The following is an 8,356-nucleotide window of genomic DNA, read 5'->3' on the forward strand; positions in this document are numbered from 1 at the left end:
TCAGGTTAGTCCGTTATGTTTATTAAATTTCAAATGGGACTTCTCATTCGACTAAAACGAATCCAACCGACCAACAGTTTTGAATCTCACGATCTTGACCGTTCAATATCTCCTAATCTAACCCACTGTAAGTTAGGAATTCGTTATCAGATGATTGAAGACTCCAGTATAAGTCAATCTCACAAATTGTCCATTCAGAAACCTAGTCAACATGAAAGGAGGCTTCTCATTCGACTAAAAATGATGCAACCGACCAACAATTTTGAATTTCACGATCTCGATCGTTCAATATCCCCTAATCTAACCCACAATAAGTTGGGAATTCGTTATCCGACGATTGGAGTCTCCTGTATAAGTTAATCTCACAAACTGTCCATTTAGAAACCTAGTCAACATAAAACGAGGCTTCTCATTCGACTAAAAAGGATCCAACCCTCCAATAGTTTTGAATTTCACAATCTCGACCGTTCAATAACCCTAATCTAACCCACAATAAGTTAGGAATTCGTTATCCGACGATTGAAGTCTCTGGTATAAGTTAATCTCAAGAACTTTCCATTCAGAAACCTAGTCAATATTAAACGAAGTTTCTTATTCGACTAAAAAGAATCCCACCGACCAACAGTTTTGAATTTCACAACCTCGGTTGTTCAATATCGTCTAATCTAACTCGCGATAAGTTAGGAACTCGTTTTTCGACAATTGGAGTCTCCGGTATAAGTCAATATCACAAACTGTCCATTCAGAAACCTAGTCAACAAAAAATGAGGCTTCTCATTCGACTTAAAAGAATCCATTCGACCAACGGTTTTGAATTTCATGATCTTGGTCGTTCAATATCCCCTAATATAACCCACGATAAGTTAGGAACTCGTTTTCCGACGATTGGAGTCTCCGGTATATGTCAATCTCACAAACTGTCCATTCAAAAACCTAGTCAACATGAAATGAGGCTTTTAATTCGACTGAAAAGGATCCAACCGACCAACTGTTTTGAATTTCATGATCTCGGCATTCAGTATCCCATAATCTTACCCACAACAAGTTAGGAATTCGCTATCCAATGATTGGAGCCCCCGGTATAAGTTAATCTCACAAATTGTCCATTCAGAAACCTAGTCAACATGAAAGGATGCTTCTCATTCGTCTAAAAAGGATCCAACAGACAACGATTTTGAATTTCATGATCTCGATTGTTCGATATCCCATAATCTTACCCACAACAAGTTAGGAATTCGTTATCCAACGATTGGAGACTCCAGTATAAGTCAATCTCACAAATTGTCTATTCAGACACCTAGTCAACATGAAATGAGGATTCTCATTCAACTAAAAAGGATCCAACCGACCAACAGTTTTGAATTTCACGATCCGTTTAATATCCCCTAATCTAACCCACAATAAGTTTGGAATTCGTTATCCGACGATTGGAGTCTCCTGTATAAGTTAATCTCACAAATTGTCCATTTAGAAACCTAGTCAATATGAAACAAGGCTTCTCATTCGACTAAAAAGGATCCAACCGACCAATAGTTTTGAATTTCATAATCTTGACCGTTCAATATCCCCTAATCTAACCCACGATAAGTTATGAATTCGTTTTCTGACGAGTGGAGACTACGGTATAAATTAATCTCACAAACTGTTCATTGAGAAATCTAGTCAAAATGAAAGTAGGCTTCTCATTCATCTGAAAATGATCCAGTCGACCAACGATTTTGAATTTCACGATGTCGGCCATTCATTGAAATAAATTTGTTTTTAAGATTGATTATTTTAATTAATTTATTTCACAAAATAATTATAACAAATATTACTTTTTTAAGTGTTATAAATAATACTCCTTTTCCCCCATTATTTATTTATTTTTAAAATATTTGAATCGATTTTCCACAAGTGTTCACAAATTAAACTATTTTAATTAAAATTTCATTAATATTTTGTTCAAAAAAAATTCATTAATATTCCAGAGTTATATATTTACATACGAAAACATAAACTTAGTAAATTTCACTAATATACTCCAAATTATTTATCACAACAAATACTCACACTCTAATTTCAGGACACACACCTCATGTCTGTACTTGGTTAATTTCACTTCATATACTCTGACCTTCCACCAGTACCGCCACACATAAACCTCCAAAACACTTTCGTCTCCAAAACACTTTCTAATCGGATTAAGTACCATTCTTGGGTACTGGCATGAATCCAAACAAACTGCTTTACACTGGCAAAGACAAAAATTATGATTTTTGGGATCCGACATATCCATTAAACCTCAATTCCTTTATACCTTAAAATGATTGTGAAATTGGTAAAATGGTTAGATCTAATGAAACACATCTTTCATCTTCAATTTCTATTGTAGGATTTTTTTTTCAAAGAATTTATATTGTAGCTTGTAGGTTGTGAACTTCAATTTATGTTGTATTTTTATTTTCTGTTCAAACAATGAAAGGATACTGTTAAGTTCAATTCCCCCAGCTCTTTGTCAAAAAAAAAATCCATTTCCCCAGCCATCTTCATTGTTGATATTTTTCTTTAGAGGAGAATAATGCTCAGAATTAATGCATAAATTTCAATGGAAGAAGTAAAAATTTGAAATGAAAGATGGTAAATTAATGCCCAAATTCATGGCTAAACTAATGACCCCAAATAATGTCAAGAATAATATTTTATAATAAGTAGACCTAAGAAAAAGAAGGTAAAAACGTAAAACATAATGCCTATATTTATTTTCGGAGAGCGGTTAATGCTTAAAATTTATTAAAGGTAAAAACTAAAGAAACTATAAATGAAAACGTAGATTTGTCAAAAAAATAAAATAAAATAAACGTTCAATACAATACAATGATAACATTTTCTCTCCAAAAGAATAAATAAATTTATAACCATTTATTCTTGCTATTTAAATATATAAAGTTTGCAATTTTGATCATTTTCCAATTTAAAGCAGGGTTATTTATTTTTAAATACAAATATCATTTTTTCAATTTAAATCACATATTTAGTTTTTAGTCAATAAAATTTACTTTTTTTAACATAATTAAATGCTATTTAATTTATTAGATTGTGTATACATGACATTTATTAATTAATAAATTGCAAGATATCAAAATTTATTTGGACTAAATTTTGTCATCAAATGAGTAACAATTTATCAAAATTTTAATTCATATTCAAAAAGCCGTAAATATAATTACATATTATTTTGGGGTGACGTTGCAATTACACACATAGTATCAGATAACCTACCAAAAAGGTAAGCCTTCTTTGATCCTAATCATTGAATAAATTATGAATATATCAATGGTGAAAAAACCATTTTGGTATGATACACATAAAGAGTTGCTTGTGTATGTTAAATGTCACCGCAGGAAATAACATGAGAACGTGACAAATTTGTCACTGACCATTTCCTACAATCACGTTCATTCCTGTGCAGATTAACATGGTACTTGTCATTAGTTACAGAAATAGGCCTAACTTCATAGTTATACTCACTCCCACGTCTATATGAATCGACATGATATAAGATTCACAATTTCAGAAATAAACAAATTTATAATGACATTCACAATAAAATACATACCCAACCAACTAGTTATTAGTGTATGCAGATTCTTTGCAATTTTTTTTCTTGATGTTGGAAAGCACACCGTCCCCATATTTATCAATTTTCTTTCTATTTGATTCCCACTTCTCCATTAAATACACATTAATATCTTCAAGCATAGTAACCACTGATTTTGATCTGGCAATGATTGTAGTTGAATTGAATGTCTCTGACATGTTATTAACCAGAGTATCACATTTTGAACTAGCTGTGAACTTGGACTTACTTCAATGCTTATCAAGGATTAACATCATATAATCATAAAAAATAAAACAGATTTACAGTAACATTCACAATAAAATACATACCTAACCAATCAGTTATTAGTATATGCAGATTCCCTGACAATTTTTTTCTTGATGTTGAGAAGCACACCATCCTCATATCTATCAATTTTCTTTCTATTTGACTCCCACTTCTCCATTAAGAAACATCCAATCAGTCCAGTACTAGGCCTTTGAGAACTGCCTACCAAGTCTTTAAGAAACATCCATCCAGTGCAATAGTAAGCCTACACTTAAAAAAACTTTCTTTCATCCATTAAGACAAATATACAATCTTTTAAAATGGGGACAAAAAACAACTTCAAGGTTCTCAAGATCTTCTTCACTGCCTTGAAACTGTTGAGTGTTAACCTTCACAGTAGATCCTTTATTTGACCTCAACAATTCATGATAGTAATCATAAATCCTAGTATACTGCTCCCTAAATGACCTGTTAACCATATCAATTGTAATACTTCTAGCTTTATATGCCTTAGTCCAGTTTACATCAATATTCCATTTTTCCTGAGCTCTCTCCATAATAGAAGACAACTTCGAAGTAGGATTCTCTTTGGATCTGGTATGCAACTTACTTCCCAACCACTATGAATCCAACATCTTTAGCTTATACTCCCTACTGCAAGTATGTTTACCTTTTATCTTCCTCAATTGCCAAGTTTCTTCATTTGGAATCTTTGCACAATATGCCTCCCAATTACAACCATCATTACAGACCACTCTCACAATCCTCTAATCATTTTTCTTAAACTTTAAATCCCTACCAGAATGAATAACATACATTCTTATGCCTTCTTGAAATTCTTTCTTAAACACAAAACATGTTCCTACCTCCAACTTATAGTCTCGCATATTGTCGGGCATATTAAAGGTGGAGAACTTAGTCTTAGGCCCATCATCTTCATCTTCACTTTCACATCCACTTTCTAATACACCATTGTTATACTCCACATCTTCACTCAATCTCCTATCACTCTCCATGCTAGACTGACCACCTTGCTCATTGTTGTTAATTTGCTTAGCTGACACCTCATCTTCAATCATGGTTTCATTCAACTTTTGTTGTTGCTTTGTTGGTCTTCCCTTGTTCTTATTTGACTTACTACCACATACTTCTTTTCCCTTCTTATTTGGCCCAACCTGAGTACCCTCTTCTGCTTCCTTGCAATTGTTTTTCTCAGCTTCAGCCTGAGTACCCTGATCTGAAACAATTACATCGTCATTAACTATTTCTTCATTACTAACATTTCCAACTAGTTCCATACAAACCCATCTCTATCTACAAACACTTTAACATCTTTATGTGTTTCTTCACCTACTTAAACACCAAAGCTATCTTCCACACTTAGCTCTTCCTCTGAGTCCACAAAATTAATGTTAAGCGCACTATCTTCACCTTCCTAGATTGACCCATTATCATTTGTTAAATCATCCACAAGCCCATCCCTAAATTCTTCATCTAGCCCAGTTTTGGTTCCCTCCTTAACAGTAGGCCTATTCTCATTTGCTACATCAGTTGTCCCATTTACATTTCTCTCAAAACTTAAACTAGTATGCCCATTATTTATTCATTCATCCACCTCAGTGGGCCCCTCATAATCTCTTTCATCCACCCTGGTGGACCCTTCATCAATTCATGCATTTCCACCAATTCCAACACCATTGGCCCCACCATCCACCTCATTTTCCACCATAACTATCCATTCTTCAACCTTGGCTGCCTCATTTCCCTCATTATCCACCATTTCCTCTGCATTTCCCTCATTTTCCACCACATTTTCCACCTCCTCTACAATCTCTTCCACCACATCTCCCACATTTTGTATAGGATACCAGTCAAAGGGTTCAAACTAGCAATGTCTGGTTGACATATTGCATGTACTAAATCAAGATGCATCCTATCATACATTTATGCTACATGTCTCATCCTTCTACAACCTTGGTAATTCTCAATTGAACCAGGTCATCCACTAGTTTAGGGTCATGGCACCAAAGGGTCGTAATCATAGGGTAACCTATACGCCTTAAAGTTGATAAAATAGAAAAATAGCTCCAATAATCTGGGTCACACTTTAATAATGTTTCCACACCATTATAGTGAGCATTGTGAAAATGTCTGAAACCCCCATGGTGGAGCACAAACACAAATCTACCATCCAAATGTTACAAATCGAAAACAAAACACTTAACCCAAAAAACCTTAATCTTAACCAAAGAATGTGCACATATATCAATGAACAACACTAAGAATGACACAATAAAAAGAACAATCGATTAAAAAATTGATTTTTTAACAAAACCCTAACCATAAACCAGGAACCATTTACATAAACCAAAATCCTAAACCGGAATACAAACAAACCCTAACTATAAAATTAAAGCAAAGTTCAACAATGAATTCGAGTTCTAGTTCCTTCCTTTTCTCTTTCAATTTGCTTTGTCTTCTCCTTTTCTCATTGTTGTTTCGTATTATCTCCGTCTCTTTCTATTTTCTAAAACTAGCCACTTCTCTCTCTAGTCAGGAAACAAGCTTTTATACGGGCCACTTGGGCAATCACTAACGATTATTTTAAGAATTTGACATAAAGGATTTTTTTTGTCAAACATAGGTAAACTTGAGGACTAAAATGTGGATTTTAAGAGCTATGAGACCAAAATGAAAACAAGAAATTAATTAGGGGACCAATGGACAAATTAAGCGCAAAATATGCCACCTTATAGTCACATATTTATCTCTTTTCATTTTTTTTAAGTAACACAGTGGCTAGACTCACATATTATAACTTCGAAGAAATAGAGAATAAGGTTTGAACCCCAACTCCTACATTTCAATGTCTACATAGCTATTATTGACTACATTTATAAGATATCTTTTCAATTTATTCTCATAATCAAATATAGATATATTTCGATTTAGAATAACTTGTTTATTTTGACATAAGTTTTTAGAGAATATTTGTATGAACTTACAAGTACAACTTGTGACAGTATTCTTAAGTTGATTTTGGTTTATTTTTTTTAAGTCCTTTAAGACCGCTTATTAAAACTACTTATATTATCTTATAAAAAAATGTTTTTATTTGCTTTTTGAAAAACTTTTAAAAGGTCATCCATCCCATAATTTCTCTAAGAGGAGTTTTTTTATGGGATGAGCTTCTAAAAAAAGATGCATCTTATAAATTAACATAAAATCTTATCTATTTCCATTAACTATTTTTGATAAGCTCAAAAATAAGTCAATCGAAACAGACCTAAGTGTTAATTGTGCTACCAGAGCCTGTGAAGCCCCGATACTCCAAAAATGGTGAAGAATCATGTCTGACGCGTATCCGATACCGATACAACCCGATACGTGTCAAATACAACTAACTTATACTTCGATACGACTAACTTATACTTTGACACCGATACTTCTTTCTTACATATTTCCTTTTAAAAAAAGAATAATAAAAGAAGGGTTAATATGTGTTTACCCCCTGTAATTTGGGCGAGTTTCGGTTTTCCCCCTGTAAAAAATTTTGTTTGAATTGCACCCTTGTAAAAAAAAAAATTTCCGGAAAACACCCCTCCCCCTCCAACTCAGCAGATTCGCTGACTTGGCTTTTTTTTTCATTTTTTATTTTTTTTAAAATGCCACGTCATATTTTGTTTTAAAAATATTTAAAAATAAATTTTAAAAAACAAAAAAATTAAAAAAATAATAAAAAAATTTAAGTTTTTTTTCCAAAAATTTAAAAAATCGAAAAATAATTTTAGAAAAATAAAAAAAACATAAAAATATTCAGTTTTTTTTTCCAAAAATGTAAAAAATCGAAAAATAATTTTCAAAAATAAAAAAATAATAAAAAAATTCAGTTTTTTTTCCAAAAAATTTAAAAATTGAAAAATAATTTTAAAAAATTTTCCACGTCAAATCGAAAAAAAATTAGATTTTTTTCAATAATTTAAAAATTATAAAAAAAACTATTAAGATTTTTTTGGAAATTTAAAAAATTAGAAAAAAATCAGAAAATATAATCAGATTTTTTTAAAATTAAAAAGATTTTTAAAAATTCTGGAATTTAATTTTCAAAATACAAAAAAAGTAAATTTTCAAAATTAGAAAAAAAGGTCAGATTTTTTAAAAAATATTCTGGAAAAAAATTAATTTTTAAAAATCTGAATACAAATTTAGAGGTTTTTATAAAAGTCGTGGAAATTCCATTTTTCCTATAATTAAGCTCTTCATTAGAGGAGGTAGAATTCATAAATCATAAATCTTATAAAATCTTTCCACGACGATGACAAAACCCTCTGATATTATTTGAGAATAAAAATTCTTATTATAGCCCCAAAACGGATTTTTGTTAGAATCATTAGGCAAAAAAAATTTGTGGAATGAAATGATTTTTTTCCCAATATTTTATTAAAATTGTGGTATAAAATTTTCGAATAAAAAATCTGACTATTTTTC

The sequence above is a fragment of the Medicago sativa genome, chromosome 2 (assembly GCF_051527215.1).
Source record: "Medicago sativa cultivar Bolivia chromosome 2, Bolivia_mono, whole genome shotgun sequence".
Taxonomy (NCBI): domain Eukaryota; kingdom Viridiplantae; phylum Streptophyta; class Magnoliopsida; order Fabales; family Fabaceae; genus Medicago; species Medicago sativa.